The following is a 19,142-nucleotide window of genomic DNA, read 5'->3' on the forward strand; positions in this document are numbered from 1 at the left end:
TATTTAATGTATGTGAGTACACTGTAGCTATCTTCAGACACACCAAAAGAGGTCATCGGATCCCATTACAGATGGTTGTGAGCCACCATGTAGTTGCTGGGAATTGAACTCAGGACCTCTGGAAGAACAGTCAGTGCTCTTACCTGTTGAGCTATCTCTCCAGCCCCCCCCCCCCCCCCATATCATGGTCTCTTGCATGGTCATTTTTAGGATCTCCATCTGCATAACGAATTGTGGGTTTTTTCCTTTCTCTGAATCTTCTACCGCCTTTTTAGCTTGCTCTCTTCACCCTCCCTGTCTGGATCCCTCCACACATTCCAACTTTATGGAGGGTCTCTTTAAGATTGATGTGAGTTCGGATCTCTTAGGGTCCCAAGTCATAAGAAGTCTCAAGCCGACCCCTCTATTCATCCTTTTCTACTTTCACCGTCTTTTCCCTCAGAAGCAAGCACAGGGCTTGGTAGCAACCTCGTGTTCTTGCCCACCCACCGTAATTCCTCTGCTAAACAACCAGGCTCTTTCTGAGATAGCTAAGCTTCAGTTGCATGACTGCCTGCCCAGAACAGGGCTTATGCAACTGATTCCTCAGCCGGCTTACAATCCTGTCTCCTGTGTGTTTCCTGAAGGTATTTTTACACATTCTTTAGTCTAGCAGATGTTCACAGGCCATCCCTGTACTCAGGAGGTAGACACTACTCAGCAAGGTGGAATGTCACCCCATACCAAGCAGAGGAAGGTGGCCACCTTGGGATTCTGCTGTATGAGTGCTTTATTCTCAGACATCTCCTCCCCACACACTCCACAGACATTGTTAGTTGGATTAGCCTCAGTTGCATTTTGCGTGTCTCCACACCCATGTAGAAGCCGTGAAATCACTCCTCCCCAACTCATTCTTTGATCTGCTACCCCTGCTCAGGTATGCTGTGTGACACCTTTATGAAAAGATATAAACAAATATCTTCTCCAGACCTATGTAATTCCAGCACTGACATCCACCCTGGTGAACTAGTGAGTTTACTGATGTTACTTTCCTGAACATGGATAACTCAAAGGCAGATGCAGCACTGAAAGTTCACCCCAGCACAGGCAATAGTCAGGAAAGCTGCCCCTCATGAATTCTCTGTATGATATGCAGGCAGCTCAACAGGTCAGAGTATCCTCTCCTCAGCAGTCCTGACTGCTTATATACCTCTAGGGTATATAGGGAGCTTTGTGCATCTGGTAAGTTTCAGGGACTTCCTGAGACTTTTGAGTTGTTTACTTCCTGAGTCTCAACCAGTATCCTTTCAGAATGAATGTTTTGACTCTTAGGAAATTGCTATATAACATGTATAACAATATAATTTTAGTGAAAGTATTTCTAGGTTATGAAAAATATCCATTTATATTCACCCAACTGGTTGTGTTCCTCTAGAGAGCTCTTAATTGCACAAATCCCCTTCACCCAACTTCCTCAAAGTCTTCACTGTTTTATCCTTCTATCCTTCTTATGACCACTGTTGACCAGAAAGCTCTCCCCTGAAGCTCCAGCCTCCAGCCTCCAGCCTCCACGCAAGCTGCTGTTCTGTGTGCAGTGACTCGATTCTCTCCACTCTACCCCACCTCTCCATCTTCACAGATAACTTCCCCACATCTTGCAGAATTTTCAGGTTTTAAAACTAACATCCTCTCAGCTCTCAGTGTTTCCACAGAGTCCTAAAACTAAAGTATGTCAATTGCTTCCACCCACAAAAGTCCTTTTCCCACTGTGGTCTTAAAGGACATCACCATGGCTCATTCTTCAAGGCCTGCTGATGCTCCCTCTCCAGTCTCTGAAATCCCACCTCCAGTCCTCAACTCTACTGCCAAGATGTCATGATGTCAAATCTTCTGGGGCTATTAGAGCAGGTTTTAAATATTCTTAATACTGCCAGTCTCTCCTCTGATCCAACCACCAAGAGTGATCTTTCTAAATGTTCACTGACCTAAGTCCCGGCCCGCTGAAAGCCCTGCAGTGGTTTCCAGATACCCACAGGGCAGCATTCTGTCTCCAAGTCTGATATTCAAGGTCCTCCTTTAACAACCTTTCTTAACTATTAACTAGATAGGTCACTCCCTGAAAGAGCCATCAAAAGACACTACATTCCTTCTCCTCCCAAGACCTCCAGACATTCTGGCTTCATCACTGTTCCCTCAACCTAAGAGTTTCTTCCTGGTCATTACCACTGGGGATTCCTACCCAAGAAGTGACTGTCCTCACCCTCTGAATGAAGCCTTCTCAGAAATAAGAGGCAGGTCTCCTTTCTTGTATCAGGATTCCTGTCTCCATCTTTAGATGCAGGTTTCTCCCCCATGAGAGGAATGAAAGACTACAGAGAAAGGATTCCTACTCAGTGTGGTCATCTCTGCAGCCCAGGACTCGGGGAGAGATACACTGATTGCCATATAAGACTCTGGTGAGCCTTAGCTTACCAGGGACCCCCTGAGTGAAACACACAGAGTTGGGAATCAATGCAAAAAGCAAGAGGAATTTATTGTTCCAAAAGATTGAGGTTGTCCTGCACCTAAAGGAGAGGCAGCAACCCTGGGCAGCCTGTTTGGCCAGTTTTTATACAGCTTTCAAGGGTAGAATAGAGAAATAGCAACTAGGCACAATATGATTGGCAGAACAGTGCGACTTTTAAACTGATTGATCTTTAGGGAATGAGGTAGCAAGGAATTCCCTTGTCTGTGGGTGACCAACGGCCCTGTCCAGTGGAATGTGTCCCAATCCTGCAGGTCAGTTCTGCCCCACTGTTGTCTGAGGAGTGTTAGTTAGCCTCTCCCTTCTGGAGGAGCAAGTGTCCCATGACCTTTCCAAAGCTTCTGAGCTGACTGCTTCAACCACAAGTGGATAGAGCCATAGATACATGTATTAATGGAGATATGGAAAGAGAAGTAGATTGAGGGACATAGGAACAGATACTGTGTGATTAGATAAACAGATGACTAAAAAGACACATGGGAAAATGAGTGGACGAGCGATGTGGGTGGATGGAGAAAGGAAGGAACGTCTTGGAAGAAGGAAGAGGCGAAGGGACCACAGGGGAGGGAGGAGGAGGAAGGGAGGAGGGAGGGGAAAGTTCCTGAGACTTGAAGAGCAGAGACTGTCTCCTTTCCAACTCTGTTTTCACAATCTACCAACAAAGCCTGAGCTTAAGTGAGGAAATGTCGGAGTGACCAACTGATCGAAACTCCACCATGTAAGGTTTCCTACAAAGCATTGTCGATTTTCTCTGTGTAAAATGAATTGTCTGAACTAAAAAACATACAGATTTTTTTCCCCAATCAGTCTTCAGTTTGAAGCTGTTCGATTCTAAGACAATGTGGTAGGAAGACGAGCCACACTGAGTCATGTGTGTTTACTTACAACTTGTCCTAATGCAGAACTGATCCCAGATCTCTGCCAGCAACAGAGAAGAATTAGCACACTCCAGATGACTGGCTGGCTGGAGGCCTTGTGATGGCAATGAAAGACAAGCTGATAACGGAGCCTGTGGGTACTGAGGAGTGACATGTGATTACAAGCCTGTCCACCCCACAAAAAAAGAGAGAGAGAGAGAGAGAGAGAGAGAAGGATCAGTCTACACAGAATGTCCCCCACTCTCACACCCAAGGTTCATGGCTGATGGGCAAGTGTATCTTTTATCCATAAGGGTTAGGTTTTGTTCCCAGAGAATGTGTCTGTCCTGATAGATACCAACCTGCATGCCGACATGATCAGGAGTAGAAACTTGTGCTAAAAACCATCCATCACTATTGACAGTCAGGATGTGCCCAGCATGGGCTAGTGGGTATGCACAGAGTTCCTAGATAGACCTTACCTCTCAGCTTTCTCCTTAACAGCACAGTGAGGCAGGAATGATAAACTCCATTTCAGAGAGGAAAAACAGTGGAACTAAAAAGGCCGAGCTTAGGGTCTGAACCAAGTGTGGCTGGTTCCATCTGCGATGCCTAGCTGCCATGTCTGTGGGTAGCATCCGATCAGTTAATGAGTCAGAGGTTCATGCCACCACAATTCAAAATGATGCCTCCCAGAGAGACTGGCTCTTTGTAACGTGTGTTCACGTTGTCTTAAGCCAGTGGTTCTCAACCCGTATGTCCCAATCCCATTGAGGGCAGTATATCAGATACCCTGCCAACCAGATAGTCACATTACAGTTCATAACACTAGCAAAATTACAGTTATGAATTTGCAATGAAGATAATTTTATGGTTGGGGTCACCACAACATGAGGAACTGTGTTGAAGGGTTGTGGCATCAGGAAAGTTGAGAACTGCTGTCTTTTTGTTTGTTTGTTTGTTTGTTTGTTTGTTTGTTTGTTTTTTGAGACAGGGTTTCTCTGTATAGCCCCGGCTGTCCTGGAACTCACTCTGTAGACCAGGCTGGCCTCGAACTCTGAAATCCACCTGTCTCTGCCTCCCAAGTGCTGGGATTAAAGGCATGTGCTACCACTGCCCGGCGAGAACTGCTGTCTTAAAGTGACAATGTGTTCAATTGTTCTCCCTTTTTGGTTGGGATGCTGAGACTCAGGATAACAGGTGACGTGACACAGCTGTTAATGGTAGAACTGAGTCTCAATCCACAGAGCTCTTTCTGATAATTCTGTTCCTCAGTAGCTGAAGCGGCCAGCTATAGATAGCCAAGACATTCACAGCTTCCACCCCTAGTGACAGACATGAATTTTCTGTGAGCGAGCTACCCTTGCCCTACCCCACGCCCCTTCAAGCTCAGGTGTGAGGGGCTCGCCCTGACCATGGTGAATTAATGCATGAGCAATGACTTCTGTCTTAGGGTTTCTATTGCTGCAACAAACTACCATGACCAAAAAGCAAGCTGGGGAAGAAAGGGTTTACTCAGCTCACACTTCCACACTGCTGTCCATCACTGAAGGAAGTCAGAACTGGAACTCACACAGGGCAGGAACCTGAAGGCAGGAGCTGATACAGAGGCCATGAAGGGATGCTGCTTACTGGCTTGCTCCCCACGGCTTGCTCAGCTTGCTTTCTTACAGAACTCAGGACTACCAGCCCAGGAATGGAACCATCCAAAATGGGCTGGGCTTTCTCACATCAATCCCTAATAAAGAAAATGCCTTACAGCCAGATCTTACGGAGACAATTTCTCAGTCTCGGTTCCTTCCTTTCAGATAACTCTAGCTTGTGTGTGCGATTGACCGAAGACCAGCCAGCACAACATCCAATGAGACTCAATGCCATGATAGCAAAGGAACTTAATGTAGAAGATGTACAACTTTTATGTTGGGATGGCTGAACCGTTACCATGGAATCCAGGAGCCGTGTGCCACCCGTGCCTCCACCAAGGGGAAGCTTGACAAATGGTAAAACTGACAGAGAGAAAATCAGAGACGAAAGAGTGCTGCTGTCCTAAGGATGCATGTTGAAGCCTTGAGTCCAACCTCAGTATGACCAACATCCGTGAGCCAGTGACTTTCTTTTCTAATCAAGTCTGACTTGATTCCATCTAATTGCATGTAATTGTCAGTTGCTTCTTTGGGTCCTGTGCCATGAAACCCAGGGCACTTGAGGGCAGGGACTAAGACAAAAATCCAACTTTATGTCTCAGTGACCAGTTTCAACATACTGGATGAATAAAAACTCAATTTGTTCCAATGGTGCTTTGTGAAGTTGGAGATACATTAGGTCTAAGAGAACACTTAATTCCAGCCTGGCCATCCTTTGCTTCCTTCTTTTCTTCCTCCTCTTCCTCCTCTTCCTCCTCCTACTCCTTTCCCTCCTCTTTCTCCTCCTCCTCTCCCTCCTCCTCCTCCTCCTCCTTTCCCTCCTCCTCCTCCTCCATTTATCTAAACTCTACCATGCCTGAAACCAGCCAGAGCTCTCACCCCATCCTAACCATGGTACTTTCCATTGCTGTGATAGAACACCATGACCAAAAGCAACTTGGAGAGAGAAGAGATTATTTCAGCATATGACTTATAGTCTATCATGAAGGGAGGTCATAACACAAATAGGAGCCTGCAAGAATGAACTGAAGCAGACAGACACCATGGAGGGTGCTGTTTGCTGGTTGGCTCCTGTGGCTGGCTCAGTCTGCTTTCATATACAACCAACCGCCCAGGGATAGCGCTGCCCACTGTGGACTGGGTCCTCCCAAAAAGGAGATGCCCCACAGACTCGTCTACAGGCCAACCTGACGGGGACTTTTCCTCAAGTGAGATTCCCTCTTCTCAGGTAATGTCCGGGTTTATGTCAAGTTGAGAAAAACTAACCAGCGTAGCACACAGGACTTACATGAGCATGGAGCGGTACCCATGTTTGGCCTTGCCTGTTATGTGTATAGGAAATGTCCCCATAGGGTCTCCAGATGGTACTACTGTGGAAGGAGATGATGGGACTCTTAGAAGACAGAGCCTGGCCAGAAGGAGGTCACTGGACCTGCTTTTGGGAGTTATGGTTGTGGGGCCATTCCAGGTCACCGGGAAGTGAATGACTCAGCCCGTTCCCTTCTGCTGTGGTGGTCTGCCTTACTTCAGGCCTGTGCCCTTCCCCCAGACTTGAGCAGGCCTGAGAGACCTTGTTTACCACAATAAGACCAAATGATAGGACCTAGGTGGAGTTACCCACCTTGGCTGCATGTACACCCTGCTACAAGAACTGCCTGCTGAGCTTGCCTAGAGACACCTCCGGCCTGCAATTAAGGATGGATTCCCCTCACCCACCTGAGCTGAAGCCAGAAGGGATGCGGTGGTGGAGGTGGGGCTTCCCCTTTAAATTGAAAGCTGAACATTAAAGCATTGAGCCTTGATCAGAGAACTTTGTCTTGGCTTCATCTTTTCTCACCCTCCATTTTCTTTTCGTTCCCAGCCCTCTTTTCAGGTGAACCCGTTTGACTCGTGGCCAAGGGCGGCTACACAGGCCCAGAGATGGAATCATCATGACTGTGCACAGAAACCACTGGATCCATCAGCCAAAGTAATCTTTGCTTCTTGAAACTGGCATTCTCACATTTGACCCAGATGTGAAACGGCAGACTAACTGACCACAGTCTAGTCCTAAGGACGGAAGCTGAAGGAAGGCCATCCAATCGTCAAGTACCTGGCTTCTCCCTCCAGCAAGAACTAAGGCTCAGAATCAAAAAGTCTGCCATGCCCTCACAGAGACGGCTGTGCAGACACGGCAGCTGGAGTATGAGGCGGCTGGTCACAGTTTATCGGACAAGAAGCAGAGGGGATGAGCGCTGGTACTCATGGGCTTTCTCTTTTACCTTTGGAGTCAGTGTGTGACCCGAGTCCACTGTTATCATGCTGCCTACATTAAAAGTGGGTCTTCCCAGGCTGGAGAGAGGGCTCAGGCGTTAGGAGCACTGACTGCTCTTCCAGAGGTTCTGAGTTCAAGTCCCAGCAACCACATGGTGGCTCACAACCATCTGTAATGGGATCCGATGCCCTCATCTGGTGTGTTTGAAGACAGCTACAGTGTATTCATATACAAGAAAAAAAAGAAAGAGAAGAAAGAACGAAAGAACGAAAGAACGAAAGAATGAAAGAACGAAAGAACGAAAGAAAGAAAGAAAGAAAGAAAGAAAGAGAGAAAGAGAGAGAGAGAGATCAATCTTACTCTTATAAAAGGTCTTTATCTCGTTGATGGTATGACCTCAAAAAGGATTTGAGGGCCCTGGGTCTTCCCTTCTCTGTTAAACCTCTTCACACACACATACACACACACACACACACACACACACACACACACACACACACGAGACGGGAGTGAAGAGTGTCTCTGGTAGGTGACCCAGGATTCAAACCCAGGCAGTCCAAACTGAATCTGTGCTTTTAACTGACACCCGTGCTGTAGGATCCTGCATTCCTGGGGTGATTTGTTATAGCTCTGGCTTTCTCCTTCCTAATGGTTAATGTCTATATACTTACTCTGGAAAGGGCCTGGATAAAAGTGAAATGGACCATTCCCGATACTCTAAAAAGGAAAAGGCTTGGCCTGCAGAGTCAGGCGTGTCCGGTTGGAATAGCTGATAGGACCATCTTTGAGCCCTATAGCCTATAGTCTTGACTATCAACCTGACTGCATTTAGAATCTCTAAGAAGCCACTCTCCGGCTTGTGTGAGGGGTTCTCCAGCGTAACTGAGACGGTGAGATGTACCTTTGATGTGGGGGCAGCAGCATCCTGTGGACTGGGGTCACACACTGACATGTCCCTCCGCTGTGGATGAACTGTGACCAGCTGCCACATACCCCAGCCACCATACCTGCACAGCCCTAGACCATACCCTCAAGCCAAGAGTCAAAAATAAACCTGTAAAAATATCTCTAATAGTGCTTTTCTTTTTTTTCCCTCCTGGGCATTTGGTTTCAGAAACCAAATTAACTAATATACCTCCCTGGAGCAGCACCTTCTTTGGGATTAAAATACCTCATGGACAGCTGGAAAAGATACTAGAGAGAGCTCACAGGACACGGTGTTTTCAGGGTCCGCTGAAAACTCGCATCTCTGTGGCGGAGTGCACACTCTGTGTGAAGGTGTATACAGTCGTATGTTCCTGGTATGAAATATAGAGGTCAACCCCCTGGATGGTTCATTGGGAGCTATCCGCTTTGTTTTTTCAGAATTTGCAAATTTGGCTAGGCCGGCTGGTCTATAAACCCAGGGATCGACCCGTCTCTGCCTCCAGAGTGCTAAACTTCATCTATTCTGGAGATCAAACTGGAGTCTTTGTGTTTGCATGGCAAAAAGCACTTTATCCACTGAACTATCTCCCCAGCCTACTTCTTATGGATGTTTATGGGATAAATCAATGTACAGGGCTTGGCATGTGGTACAGCTCCAAAGGCTATGAAGGTGTTTGTTTCTATTGTCTTTCTCCCCCTCCTCTCACTCCATGACCTCGGAAGGAAACCGTCCCTCTGGTCTCTAAGGTGATCCAGCCAGTGTTGTTTAGCGGGCCCACAGAAACGCTGCTCCCGGCCAACCTTCAAAATGGATTAAGGATTTGAGGCTCAGTTTAATACTCTACACACAAGATCAAAGAATGCAGGAAAGAGCTGGCAAGCAGGGAGGGTGCGAGGTGCAGCAGACCCCAAGCAACTGGCAGAACTGCAGGGAGTGAGCCCCGCATTCTGTACAGTCTGAGTCTTCAGAAATTAATTCTGCTGACCCTCCAGGTACAGGGCAAGCAGGAACACGAAGGAACCTCGAGTGTTTTTGGGTTTTTGTTTTTTCAAAAACATCAGCATGTGTCCAGCGGGAGAAAAGAGGGATTGTTCAAGGCAGAGACACGGTCCAGCTCCACAACAGGGAATTAAAGACTGAAAGTGACAGCCAAACTGCATCCTGGAGCAGGTTTCCGCCCACAGCCTTGCCTATGCTTCCCTCTAGTGGCCACACAGAGAATTGTCCACAGGTCTTAACAGCTCCACTGAGGGAGGATAACCGAGCTTCGAACCTGAAAACCACCTCCGCTACTCTCCCTCCTTCAGCCACTAGCCTGGGTCTCTTGCTCTCTGGACTCTGCTACAGCCTCCCTAGTGGTACCAATAGGATAACAAACAGCCTCCTACTGCGGGATGCTGTTCGCAGGAGCTGTGCCGAGCAGTCTCCAGTCGCCCAGAATTCTTACGACTCTCTTTGGAATCAGGTAGTATCTTGTCTACAGGAGAGGAAACTGAGGCTCACAAAAGTTTAAAAGGCCAAGGGCATACGGCTACGTGTGTGTGTGTGTGTGGACGATCTGTAACTTAATCCGTCTACACGCCAGAGCTGTGTCCTTATACCTAAGGAGTTCACCAGCAGCAGCAGCAGCAGCGTCTCCTGGACAGTGTTTGGGCGTTAAACTTGGAGGCCGATGGAGAGATTAGACGATGGTGAAATTCAGGAGGTGGGGCGTAGTCAGAGGAAGTGGTTCACTGTGGCATCCCTTAAAGAGGATATTTCTTTCTCCGGTTCTCTCTCTCTCTCTCTCTCTCTCTCTCTCTCTCTCTCTCTCCCTCCCTCCCTCCCTCCGTCCCTCCCTCCACTGAAATAAACATTTCCTTTTAAGTTCCAGTATTGTTACAGCGATGCCCAGACAACACAAGAGCTAAAACTCGGGGGCCAAACCTAACAGCGGGAGTTTAAGCTGATGCTGCGGCTTTTCTGAGCTGATGCTATGAAGCAGCCTCCAGCATTGCTTCCTTCTGATCTGCAAGGCTCCACACTGCCCCAGGTGGTCTTTCCAAAACAGAACTTCCAACTGCTTAAAGACCGGCAAGGCACTTAAGCCGACCCCCTTAGCTCAACCGTTGGCCCCTTCACAGCCAGCCTCAAAGAGCTTCTCCACCACCCCGCCTCCCTTCAGCGAGAAATAAGCAGGGCTCTCTGAAACTCTTTCTGAGCGCAGAGCCTAACTGAAGGAGCGCCTTCGGTGCTGTGTGAGGGTCCCCTCAGAGCGGAGCACGTCGGAAGACGCTCACTCCTCACCTATGGAAATGGTCCTAGTTGGGGAGGTCGGAGTTCGGAAAGATCCGCCCTCATGCAGTCAAAAGCCTGAGGCCACACGTTGTTGCTGTCCAGGCACTTCCAACCTAAAACAGCCAAGGTGATTAGAAGCGGAGTCAGGGTCGCACACCTGTGGATGCTGAGCTACCAGTAAACACAGGCTTCCCAGTGTAGACAGGCGCTGGTATCCAGCTGATTTCATCAAAGGGTCCCAATGCACAAATCTCATTCTGGACCTCCTGATCCCACATAGGGAGACTTGGGGCTGGGAGACCACAGCAGGTGAAGTAGGAATGTCCAGGAACTTGAGTGAGCCTTCAACTCAGGGGCTGTAAGGAGATGGCTATCTCACAGCTGCCTGCCTCCACTATCTGAGCCTTTGCCCTACTCCTGACCAGGTTAGCGCATCTGACTGAAACCTCTCTCACCTGCTGGCACACACCGTGACACCTCCTCCAAGAAGTCTTCCTCCAAATGCAGGCATGCCTCCTTGTCTGTGCTGAGAAAACAAACAGGTTGAAGGGATGTTTCTCAATGGAGTTACTCCCTGGGGAACTGGGTAAGCTCTGAGGTGAGGTCTGACACCAGACAGTACTTGTCCTGGCTGGTTTTGTGTGTCAACTAGACACAAGCTGGAGTTATCACAGAGAAAGGAGCCTCCCTTGAGGAAATGCCTCCATGTGATCCAGCTATAAGGCATTTTCTCAATTAGTGATCTAGGGTGGGAGGGCCCATTGTGGGTGGGGCCATCCCTGGGCTGGTAGTCCTGGGTTCTATAAGAAAGCAGGCTGAGCAAGCCAGGGGAAGCAAGCCAGTAAGTAACATAATTCCATGGTCTCTGCATCAGCTCCTGCTTCCTGCCCTGTGTGAATTCCAGTCCTGACTTCCTTTGGTAGTGAACAGCAGTGTGGAAATGTAAGCTGAATAAACCCTTTCCTCCCCAACTTACTTCTTGGCCATGGTGTTTATGCAGGGATACAAACCCTGACTGAGACAGTTCTCATGTTTAGCTAGGGTCTCTAAACTTCCTTGGCATTCTACTCAAAATGGCAATTCCTTTCACATATATTTCCATACTCAATACTTACTGAACACTTACCTGGTAGCACTGGGCCTGTGACAGACATGGAGGTAGATCAATGATTGTGTCAGACAAGGTCCCCAGCACATGTGGCAGTTAGAAAGACAATCACAAAACAAGGCAGCTCAGACGGTGACAGTACTCTGGTTTCACCATGGCACCTTCCCCACACAGAACCATCTGAATCTCAATGCTGACAGTGAATAAAACCCGATTCACGTGGACCTGTAGAGCTGGAACACTGGACGTGGGGAAGCCAGCTGAAACTTGAGAAGACCAAAGGCCAAGAAGCTGAATGAGGCTCTATCTGCCTAAGAGCACAGCCTGAGATCTGGGGGCCATGCACTGAGAGGCCGGTTTAACGTCCTGAACACAAAAGATCTAACCAGGTTCCTCTTTTTAAGATTTGTTCTATGTGTGCTTTTTTTAAGCACAAAAGTGCTTAAGTAAGGGTACCCATGTGAAGGTTGTAACCATTTGGGCTTTTTCTAAGCCCGTCCCAGCTCCCAAGTAATGACACAGAGACTTATTTATGTACAATGTTTGTGGACTTAATTAAGCTAGGCTTACTCTCCAGTTAGCTTTTAACTTATCCTGACCCACATATACTAATCTAAGTCTGCCGCATGGCTGGTTAGTTACCCCTCCTCAATTTGATACATCTAACTTCCTCCAAGTCTGGGTGGTACATCATCCTGTGCCTGACTCTTCCCCAGAGTCATCTCTCTTCCGGGACGTTCCGTCTGTGACTTCTTGCCTTTGCCATTCTTGCCTTTGCCATAGGCCACCAGCTTTTTAATAAACCAATCAGCAGCTCAGAGAGGGAGTGTTAATAAAATATTGAGACAGTTGTTGCTTAACAGTACCAAAGTCTGGCCTGTAACCAGATGTCTGCCATTTCAGAAATCCATCGTTTATATAACACAGAGACAACCTTTACACAGTACATAAAAACATCACCCCAACAGAAGGTCAAGGGACTTTTCCAGAATTTGTTTTCCCCTTCCACTTTGGTGTTTGTTTGTTTGTTTGTTTGTTTATTGTTTTGCTTGGTTTGTTTTCCCGAGACAGAGTCTCACTATGCACCTCTGACTATTCTAGAACTCATTATGAAGACTAGGCTGGCCTTGAACTCACAGAGATCTGCCTGCCTCTGACTCTCAAGCTTTGGGGTTAAAGGCATGGGCTACTATGCCCAACTGTCTTCCAGCTTGTTTTGAGATACACTCTCCTGTTGTTTCAGGTGCTGTTCTGTATATCGGCCAGGGAACTTCAGGCCGTTTCTCCTACCTCCACCTCCTATCTTGGCACAGATACATCACTTCCACATCTAGCTTTCCCCAGGTTCTGAGATCAAATAAGATTATGATCTCTTTTACCCAATGAGACATCACCCCAGATCCAGACTGTTCTCTTATGAAACCTCTGTACCTAGTCAAAGTTCTCTAGAGAACAGGACTGATAGAATGAACATCTCTCTAGTAAAAGAGGATTTATTTACTAGTCTGGCTAACAGGGTATGGTCCAAAGAGCCCAACAATGGCTGTATCCTGATGCAAAGGCCAAGAACGGGGTAGCTGTTCGGTCCACAAGACTGGGTGTTTCTGCAGTGCTAATCTGGTGCTGGAGTCATGAGGAATTCCTAAAGAGATGCTGTCTTCAGTCTAGTCTGTGAATCACAAAGAAGTAAGTTCTAAACCACCGAAGGGATCCATCAGCAACAGGACAGATGAACCTGACAGAGAGTAACAACAAGCAGGCAAAAAGTAAAAGCTTGCCAGGCAGTGGTGGCACACGCCTTTAATCCCAGCACTTGGGAGGCAGAAGCAGGTGGATTTCTGAGTTCGAGGCCAGCCTGGTCTACAGAGTGAGTTCCAGGACAGCCAGGGCTACACAGAGAAACCCTGTCTCGAAAAACAAAACAAAAGTAAGAACTTTCTTCTTCCACATCCTTTTATACGTGGCTGCAAACAGAATGTGTAGCCCATACTTAGTGTGAGTCGTCCCAGCTCAAATAATCCAACTGGGGAAATCCCTCAGAGGTGTTCCCAGCTGCTTGGGTTTTAGTGGATTCCAGATCCAGTCAAGCTGACCACCAGAGTCACCACCACACTGAACTGTAACTATGTCTGCATCAACCCGGGTGCTCCTGGGACAGAGACGACTGACCTGTGCATCTGCGTCCTCAGTGTCACCCTCAGGTGCTCCACAGGATAGGTATCGAGACTGAATGAATTCTCCAGCCTTCATCTGTCTGTTGCCTCCTGCTCACTCTTCTCTGAATACACAGTCAGCACCCTGGCACCATCCCACATAGAACCACACGAATCCCAGTGTGGACATAAATCCCCTACAGTTCCTGAGCTTATACATCTACACCACAGTTAGGTCGCCTCTACGCAAAACCAGATTTGTCATCCAAGGCAGGGTCATAACACAGTGGAAGGAACATGGACTTCAAACCCATGACTCAGGATCCTGGACACAGTCCTGACTTCCCCGCTGCATGGATACAGCAGAGGGTTCATCCACTCTTTCCCTGTACAAGCCCATCAGAGAGACCTCAGATACTTTCCAGTTAACCCGACAAAGACGGTGAGAAAGTTCAGGTGCCAGTCTGGAGACGCAGTCCATCATAAACATTCTGTGAAGAACTGCTCCAAACAGAGTCACAGTTCTCATCACCTTCAGCATGAATTTCACAGTGACATCTCAGTCCAGGAGAAAAACTTTCGGGTTGGCTTTAACCCCCATTCTGGTACAGCTGAGACCTTATTCTAATTGCCTGTGCTCAAGGGCATCACAGGTGTTGTGATTCTTTGCTGCATCTGGCCCCACTCCCTGACCAGTGTCATTAACAGCAGAGTTAAAGAAAGCATGGGCTCGCCATTCATTCGTGGTGTCCTCTGAGTGAGTGCTGACCTAGTATACACAGGAGACTGTTACTATGGCATTGTTATTTGAGTGGCATTTCATACCCAGTCCTCTCCCTAACATATAAAAGATGAAGATATTAGGTGTCTTTAAACTCAGAACTTAGAGATGGGAGCGTAGCCCAGTTGCAGAGTGCTTCCCAGTTGCAGAGTGTTTCCCTATCATGTGTGAGGTCCTAGACTGAAGACCCAACATCCCAAAAATACAGAAACTAAACATTATACCTTCATTTGGCAATAATTCCAAACATAAAAACCAAAGGTAAATCTTAATTGCTAACTAAACAGTTTTCAATATACTGTGGATGCAATGAAATGTCCCCCATTTGAAAACTTGGTCCCCACTAGGTAGTGAGGTTTGGGGAGGTTATGGGACATTTTAGGAGGTGCAGCCTTGCTAGAGTAAGTATAGCACTAGGGATGAGTTCTGAGTTTACAGGTTTGTAGCTCTGCCTATGTCCAGCCTGCCCTCTGCTTTTCTGCTTTGCATTTGTCCTTGAGTATGGGATGAGCCTGCTGTCTGCTCTGGTGGCCAGTCCTCCCCTAGTCATTATGGACTCCGTCATGGTGTTTGATCACAGCTATAAAAAGTAACTAATACAGTATTAAAGCTGTGTGAAGAGATACTGAGAAGCATTCATTAGATGTTCATTTGCAAATCCCGCCCCACTCCTTCTTTATGAAAGTCCACTCTGCATCTCCCCTTTGCTCAGGTGACAGGCCCAGAGCATGGCAGAAGCCCTTCCTACAGCAGAGTGTACACAGCATCAGCACAGCACCCGGATGACAAAAGGGCTTTTCACCAAACATCAGTGATGTGCCAGGCATCTTCACGTGCCAACAAGCTGTACCCTAAGCCACTCCGTTATTGCACACGTTTTAAAGAGAACCATGTGGCTCAGTGGAAGAACAGTTGCCCAGTGTGTGTGAGGCTCTGGGTTCGATCCCCAGAACTCCAAAACAAAACTCGAAAAATTGTTTAAAAGAAAGAAAAATCACAAGGGTCCAGTAGCTTAATCCAGATTCTTCCAGAGAGGGACCTAGGTCATCCATTTCCTACTCGCCTGACGGCCTACCTTCTGTGCTCACCCACACACAGGTATAGAGTCTTGTCTCCTGTCCTGACTCCTCTCCTCCAGTCCTCACACTCCACTGACCGGCTCCTCCACCCAAGGACCTTGCTGTGCTGCCGGCTGCTGCCCTCCTGTTATGTGGCCTCTGCTCCACATGGGGGCACACAGTACTCAAGACTTGCATGAAAACAACCTCTATCTCCTCCTCTTCCTCCCCCTCTTCTCTCCTCCTCTCCCTCTTCCCCCTTTTCTTCCCCCTCTTCCTCCCCCTCCCCCTTCCTTCTCTTCCTAATCTTCTCAACTCCTCCCCCTCTTCTCTCCTCCTCCCCCTCTTCTTCCTCCTTTCCCTCCTCCCCCTCCCCCTCTTAGGTGCCTAGGCTACCTGGAGCTCTGCCCTCCTCCCCACACTACCCTCTAGCACTTACTTTTGAGTTACACTCTCCTTGTTCATCACACACGAACCCAGCACAGATCTAAACAGGCTGTGAGTAAAAAGAACCTCTAACGTCCTCCGTGCCGCCCGCCTGCGCCCAGGTGTGGTGGCTCAGCATTCTCCATAGCACCTCCCCCTGCGTGATGAGTGTGGCTCATTGCTCTGTAGGGGGGAGAGTGGGAGGACCACCAGCTGAGGGAGAAGGACATGTGACAGGCCTCTGCAGCCAGCCCCTGAGCTCTTCCTGGGACTTGTCCCACCTCTCTCCAGGGAAGGGATTTACTAAGCATCACTCTTGTGTCAGGTAGGTGCTGTGTAAGATTCTTTCCTCTCCTCACGACCCACGAGAGCTTACTGATCAGAGAGTGGTTCTGGTGTGTCAGTACTGGGAGCTTACTGATCAGAGAGTGGGTCTGGTGTGTCACTGCTGGCAGGTCCAGAGTTAGAGGTGTCACCTGGACTATGCCAGTGTCAGGGAAAAGGCAGCAGCTCACTTGCACATAGGTAACTGAGTCTGCAGTGGGCCCCAGTGTGTGGCATCTCTGCTCCCTGCTCTTAGGGATGACCTTTCAACTCTGTGAGGGTTGCATCCTCCACTGAGGGTTGACATTCCATGGATCTATCCTTCCATGATTAAGTCTTCAGGGATGAAATCTACACTTCAAAGTTAAGGGACTCAAGAACATACCTATCACCTGTCTTATCTTTATGTGTATGACTGTTTGATCTGCAGATATGTATGTACACCACACACATACAGTGTCTGCAGAAGCCAGAGAACGTCTTGCAACTGGAGTTACAGATGGTAGTGAGCTACTGTGTGGGTATGTGGATGCTTGGAACAGACCCTGAGTCCTCTGCATGAGCAGCAAGTGCTCTTAGCTGCTGAGCCCTTTCTGCCGGCCCTTCCTCCCACTCTTTAAGCTAAGCCTACCCACACATCACATACTCCACTCAGCACACATGGGCACACACAGGCCTTTCAGGGTTTCATTCTCCTGTCTCCCCACCCCCAAGATGCCACATCTGTCTTCTGTGAGCAGCATTGGCCTTCACTGGGCTTAGTGTGTTCCTTTGATGCACTTCTCTGCCCTTGGATGCCAGCATACGCCCAGGAGTCCTGCCTTCTAATCCCCTCTGCCTCTGCCTTTTTCAAGCCTCCTCACACACACCTCATGCCAGCTTACCATGTGGCATCTCATGTCATCACAGTCCCAGGGCTGCCACAGCAATGTCCCCACTCCCCACTTCCCCAAGAAACGGTCCCAGTATAGTTCTAGCTGGGCTTTAACTCCGTATGGGCTCTACCTCCCATGTGCTAGAATTAAAGGTGTGTGCCACCATGCCCAGCTGAAAGTTTCTACCCTTTTCTTTTTTCTGCCTTCAGCCCAACACATGATAGGTCAGAGGACAGTAAACATCCGTTTTATCCTGCCCAACTAAATCCAGTCCTCAGCCTCTCGCCAGCCTCCCACCAGCTCTGTACTACAGAATGCACTGAAACCACGGGAAGCCCCAGGTCGAGGACACACAATGTCATCCTTCTGATGGACTGGGCTTCCAAAACTTCCTAGGCAAAGCTGGGTTCAAGAAAGGTGGCACACACCTTTAGTCCCTGTACTCAGGAGGCAGAGGCAGGTGGATCACTGAGTTTGAAACTAGTCTGGTCTACAGAGTGAGTTCCAGGACAGCCAAGGATACAAACAAAAACTGTCTCTATAAGATACATACAACACCCACATACACATACACACACATACACACACGCACACACGAATGCATGCACACACATGCAAACACAGTGCAAAGACTGCCACTAAGGGGAGCCCTTCCCCAGAGGAATTGTGTACAGCTGTAGACCTCCACCAGGTGACATCGGATCTCTAGATAAGCAGTGTACACCTCTTTACCCAAACTGAGGGAACTGAGGGAGGGAAATTCCACACAGATGAGGACAGAATCAACAAAGTTTGAAACCAATCCTCCTCCAACACTAAGGGGAACAGGTAGGTACAGTAGTGACCACAGGAGTTAAAAACCAAGAACAATGTGTCCAAGTGTACTGCGGTGACAAAAACACCACTGGACGTATACAGTGGGTGGCAAGGAAGGTCCACAACCAGCTGTTAGAAAGCCAGGAGAAACATTCCTAAGCCCAAGACTGAGATCAACACATCACCTCACTAGCCTGGGACCCAAGACTTCCTGGGAAACACGACGAATGGCAATCTGCAGACACAAAGGTAAGGCTCATCTAGGCCCTCCTGCAAACCTGGATCTGAACATAACCACATTTTGACTAGCAGTGTTACCCATAATCCCCAAGACTGTAAAGCCAAAAACACCATCCATACTGCAAGACCCTGCCTCATAGCAGCAAAAAAAAAAAAAATTTTTTTTTAAGTTTTAAGGACTCACTACATGCTCATAATACAGCCAACATGGTGTTTGACAATGTCTAATTTTTCCATGGAAGAGCAACATGGAGACCTGAGGAGAGCGCTGTAGAGCTGCCGTACTCCTTCCACCACGTGGCTCCTGGGAACTGAACGCAGGTTGTCAGGTTTGACTCAGATGTGGGTAGAGCCTTCTCACCAGCCCTGCCGAGCATTTCCCTTAAGCAGCAAGGCACGGTGAAGTAGAAGGTAGAAAAGGCCGGTTATCAGATGCTCATTTACTGACTTCTTTAGAGATGTACTTAAAGCACTGCTTGGTCCTGCCTGTTTGCCTAGCATGACTTCACTGGATGCCTGGAACAGAATGACCTGGAGAAAGAGCTCAACCGCTCTTCTCTTCGCTGTTGCCCGTAACAACCTGCAGGTATGCTTCTGTGGAATCGTGATTGCTTCTTCGCGCCACCTTGTGGTTTTAAAAGTGAAAATTGAGAATGCAGACAAGACTGGGGCTTGAGGCCGAATTTCAGCTGTCCTGGTTTTAGTTCACCAGTGACACCCCTCTTCAACTCACACTGGTGTCAGAGTGTTTATTCCAGAAAGATTCCAGCAACAATGGTGACATCTGCCTGGAACAGTGACATTCAGAGAGCTGAGGCAGGGGGACAGTGAGTTTAGGTCTACTTGGGCTACATTCACAAGTCCCAGCCTGTGCAACATACTGAGAACTTGCGTCCAAG

This window comes from Grammomys surdaster, unplaced genomic scaffold, assembly GCF_004785775.1.
Source record: "Grammomys surdaster isolate TR1022 unplaced genomic scaffold, NIH_TR_1.0 211, whole genome shotgun sequence".
Classification (NCBI taxonomy): domain Eukaryota; kingdom Metazoa; phylum Chordata; class Mammalia; order Rodentia; family Muridae; genus Grammomys; species Grammomys surdaster.